We start from the raw sequence: 5,452 nt of genomic DNA on the forward strand, positions 1-5,452 counted from the left end.
AGTGCAGTCAATGAGGAGGTATGCTACACTACTAAAGAGCTCAATGAGTTTGCTAATTCATTTAAGCAGAAGTCTGGAACTATGTGTGGAATTGGCTTTTAAGGGTAAAGGATAATGGTGGAATGAACATAAAACTGGATCAGACTGAGTTTATTGATAGGGGCCCTCTGAGTAGACATTCTAGACTTAATATGGGAACTCACACAATTTTTTAAAAAAAAGTGTTAAAATTTTGTTTTAATGATTGTCTGAAGCATTTGTCAAAAGATGTCCTACTGTAAAGGCATTGAAGATGCCTGGTATCCCTTGGCTTAGTATTGATGAAGGGGTTTTAAGGTTCAGGTATTGCAATGTCAGAGTGGGCACACTGTGCATATCCTACACCCCCATAGTGGGAAGGCCTAGAGACATGTTCTTCTCTGATCTTATAAGACACAAAATAGTGAGAGGGGCAGCCGCACACTTGGAGAGCTTTGTTGTCACTATTTTCCCTGTGCCGTGCCTTAGGGTTGGAGATGCTACTGCTCACTGGATGAATTAAATGCAATGGGTTTAATTGGGCCAGTGGCAGCACTGAACTGTCCAAGGCAAAGCCATCTTGGTTATTGCAATGGGCAGCATAGACAAAGCAGTGTCCATAATGGCCTGACCTAATGGTCAGCACAGCAAAGTGAACCTTGTAAGGACATGATTCGTATGGACCTTGGGTACTGGATAATCAATCATGGCATTTTCAGGCATGACATAGGTAAGAAGCCTACTGAATTTATGTTTGATTCACATAAGCAGCAGCATCCTCAAACAAATGAATGAAAGGCTACATTGGATCATGGCAAAAGGGAATCTCTGCCTGTAAATCAATTTGCAGACTACAGTCAGCTTACAAACCCAGAAAACATTGAGTGAAGGGACAGGCAGGTTCCCCTGAGGAAGGAAGACCTTGATAAAATACCTAAGAGTTACTGTTGTCTTTCTCCAGTCCTTTCCCAGAGGGACCTCTGGCCTTATACAAGGGTAACTGTACACTGGGGAAAAGGAAGCAATCAGACTTTTGAGGGGCTCTTAGATGTTGGTCCTGAATTAACACTGATTCTAGGAGATCCCTCAAAACACTGTGACCTTCTAGTTAAAGTAGGGGCTTATAGATGACAGATGATTAATAGAGTTTTGGCTGAAGTCACAGTATGTCCATTGTGTCCCTGAACTCATCCTGTAGTTATTTTCCCAGTCCCAGAAATAGATAGACTGAGAAGTTGGCAGATTTCTCACATGGGTTCCCTGTCCTGCAGAGTCAAGCCTGTTATGGTTGGAAAGGCTAAATGGAAGCCTCAAAAGTTGCCTCTGCCAGGGGAAATAGTGACTCAAAACAATATCTCATCCCTGGAGGAATTGCAAAAATGAGCGCCACCATCAAGGACTTGAAGGACGCAGGAGTGCTCATTTCCACCATATCTCCCTTTGACTCCCCTGTCTGGCCAATGCAGAAGACAGATGGATCATGGAGAATGACAACTGACTATCAAAAACTCAGTCAGGTACTGACTGAGATTGCAGCTGGTCTACCAGGTGTGATGTTCTTACTTGGGCAGGTTAACACATCTCCTGGAACACGGTATGCAGCTATTGATATATCAAATTCCTTTTTTCTTGGTGCCTGTCCATAACGATCACCAGAAACACTTTGCTTTCAGTTGGCAAGGCCAGCAGTATACCTTTACAGTTTTACCTCAAGAATATATTAATTCTGCATCAAGACATCTTGATTGTCTGTTTCTTCCATGAAATATCACACCAGTACGCTCGATTGATGACAGTGTGCTGATTGGACCAAGTGACCAGAGGACAGCATTCACTTTGAACTCATCATCAGAGTATGGGAAATATATCCAACCAAAATACAAGGGCCGTCCACCTTAGTGAAATTCTTAGAGGTTTAGTGGTGTGTGCGTGCAGATAAATTCCTTCAAAGGTGAAGGATAAGTTATAATTGCACCTGGCCCCTCCCACCACCAAGAAAGAAGCAGAATATTTTAGTAGGCCTATTTGGATTCCAGAGACAGCACATTTCTTGCTTGGGTGTGTTACTTCGTCCTATATACCAAGTGACTTAGAAAACTGCTAGCTTTGTGTGGGGCCTGGAAGAGGAGAAGGCTCTTCAACAGGACTACACTCCTGTACAGGCTGTCCTACCACTTGGACCATGTGAGCCAGCAGACCCAATGATACTTGAGGTGTCTGTGGTAGGCACAGATGCTGTTTGGAGCCTCTGTCAGGCCCCTGTTGGTGGACCACAGAAGAGACTTTGGGGATTTTGGAGCATGGCTCTACCATCATCTGCAGACAACTATTCCTCTTTTGAGAGACAGCTGTTGGCCTGCTTATTGGGCCTTAGGAAAACCTGAGTGTTTGACAATGGACTCACTAGTTTCCATGCCACCTGAGCCAGCCATCTTGAGCTGCGTGTTATTGGCCCCACCAAGTCATAAAGTAGGACGCACATAGCAGCAATCTATGATCAAATCGAAGTGGTGTATAGGTGATCAAGGCTAAGCATTTCCAGAAGGCACAAGCTGGATTTAAAATGTCCATCTGACTTGGAATGCTTTACCTGAATGCCTTTCAAGGCTTGCTCAGTTTATCTAAGACAGGCTACCACCAAAGGGTAGCCTCTAGAAAAAAATAATAATAAATGCTTCTAGGGACACAGGGTATATGCTGCCTGACTTTGCACATCACAAGCTCCATCAGGCTGGAAGTTCCAACAAGCCCTTCCACTTGGGACCCCTTGTTCATAAGTCCCTGGTCCTTTCTGTTGAATTTATATAATATACAAGATATCCATCAGTCTGTCATGGTCCTTCTGATTCCAGCACAGGTGAGCACGCCACATATATTATTTAGTGTTTTCTAAAAATATGTAAGCAAAGTAAAATGTGACTCTATGGAAAGTTTTTCACACACCAACTGCTTTGAGACTTCTGTCCTTCAGTGTTCTCCGTCTTGTTTCATTTCATCAAAGAGATGCACAAAGCGGAAGCTGCCCGTGATGCACTCTCTTCTGGGACTATAACAGAGAGCCTTTGGAATGCTGAGCTTATTAGAATAACTGTTATCTACCAGCAAGGGTGGCTAATGAGATGCATGAGGAAAATACTAGTCTATGTACAGTTTATGTTTATCATATTAATTTCCATGATATGAAAACACCCCATATGTTTAGCTAAGGAAAGGTAGTATGACTCTAGATCTACAATAACTCTTTCTTCAAATACACAAGCTTGGGAAGCCAGCAGGCTCCAATAACATGTGGAGGTCATGAATGGACTTTTCACATTGGCATAGGAGCATTTCGGAAGAATGAATGTAGTTATGGTTTGTGTATAGACTGTATTGACTGTAATGAAATACATGGTCATTTAAAAACTTTGTTCTTGTTATAGGCTGATGTCAAAAGGAAATCGTTGCTGACTACTGAAGATATATGAGTGTACATGTTTTAGTGTTTTTTTTTTTTTTTAGCAAAACAGCATTATAATTTTAATTTAAAAATTTATTTAAAGAAGCAACGAGAAGTTAAATAGCTACATCATTTCATGCAGACTAAAGATTTCTTAGTCTATTAGCAATTTTCTGCTTTGACGTGTGAGCTTTTCCATCCTATCATGCTACAGAATTGAAGATGCTGACAAAGCATGTTCAGTGACGACCAGCACGAGGAACGTCCCGTCGGAGCCCAGTGAGACTTCAGAGCATGATGCAATGATCAAATCTCTTTCTCCCTAATTCATGGTCATCCGAACATTCCCACAGGTACTTAAAATAAATCACTGTGGAGAAAAGCATCAAGAATGGTGACAGGAAAGGTTTCTATAGAAAGAAGCTTCTTAAGCAACAGAACACAGGGTTCTGCTACCTATCAAACATCCCCCCCCCTTTTTTTTTTTTGTACATGTCATTACAGTATTACTAAGGCAATTCATAGGAAGGGTTGATGAATTTATCAGCCACATGTGGAAGTGGAGTCTATACAGAGTCACAGGAAATCACATATTTTACTATTTTATTTGACTCTGTCAACTACATAAAATTACTTCCTTGTACATATGAGTAAATGCATATAAATTTTGACCCTAGTACGGATAGAGAGATATTGACACAAATTCATTCCAAGGGTTTTACACTAGGAAAACAATACTGAATCCATCTACAAGATCTCTAAAAGAGTGATGATCAGACATGGCAGGGGGACCAAAAATAAGAAAGCAGAAACAGTGGCATTACAAGCAAGGAAACGTCTCCTTCTGAACACAAACTCGCTTGTATTTGTGTGATTCCAGGCCAGGCAATCAGATGGTCTTAAACAACTGCTTTAGGGGCTGGGACAGGCAATGCCCTCTTCATCTGTCTAGTAGAGAAGAAATGCTGTGCGCAAGGTTTTTATGTCAAGTGTTCCTTAGTAAGAAAGACCGTGATTATCTGCTATTATTGAGTAGGGCTCAAACAATCCCTAAATCTCAGCCTTTAATCTAGATGGCGCACGTCTGAATACTGCATTTGGACTGGGCAGCTATTTTTAGGAGCCAGAGCAGGGGAGCCTGTTTTTAATCTTGGAGCTTCTGCTGCTACTCCCTGGGTGCTTTGTGATCCGAGGCTCCCAGAAAGAGGTAACACTTAGAAGTGACAATAAGTCATATCATTTCCAGTTCATCACCAAGGGTTGGAAGATAAAGAAAGGAGACAGTTTCTACTGCAGAGTCATCTGATAGAATAGTTCCTGAATTTTTACATTTCTGACACTTATATTAAAACACTTAGCAAGTTTCATCTCTCCAGAAAATACCCCTAGAAATTATGAAAGGTGAGAAATCAAACTGAAATCTAATTTGGTCCAATAATTTCTATTTAAAGTAGGGTTTGTTTGTTTGTTTGTTTTTGCTTTATTTCCTTGATAAATTCTTTGAAAAGTCTAAAAAGCTCAGTAGAAACTGATTAGCTATTCTATATTCCTATTACAAAGCAAATAAGAGAGAAAAATGACAGACATGTCCCTAGCCATGAAGACATCAACATAACTTGCGTCTCACATTTTCTTCTATCTACAGCGTCTTCTTCCTGTTTGGCCGGCTTCCATCATTTGTCTCTACCTTAAATTGGTCTCCTCACATTGTTTCCTGAACTGTAACTCTGGCAGTTTCTAATTAACCTCTCTCTGTCATTGCTTAGATGGGACCGTGTAGCTTTAAATCCATCTAAGTAGATATAAGTTTCAACGCTTTAAAACTCTCAGGTCTCATGTGCCCCTAGCCGACCTCAAACTCACTGTATATGTACCCATAGCTGCCTTTGCACTTCTCATTCTTCTACCTTTGCCTCTCAAATTCTGAGATCGTGGGCGTGCACTCTCATGCCTAGTTATACAGTGCTGGGGAAGAGCCAAGGTCTTCACACTCTA

The 5,452-nt window shown here is 41.3% G+C and overlaps 1 pseudogene; it reads left to right on the plus strand.

Moving 5' to 3' along the window:
* The first annotated feature begins 267 nt into the window (after positions 1-267).
* On the plus strand, positions 268-2,580 carry LOC127205503 (uncharacterized; annotated as a pseudogene).
* Positions 2,581-5,452: the final 2,872 nt, after the last annotated feature.

The sequence above is a fragment of the Acomys russatus genome, chromosome 22 (assembly GCF_903995435.1).
Source record: "Acomys russatus chromosome 22, mAcoRus1.1, whole genome shotgun sequence".
Classification (NCBI taxonomy): domain Eukaryota; kingdom Metazoa; phylum Chordata; class Mammalia; order Rodentia; family Muridae; genus Acomys; species Acomys russatus.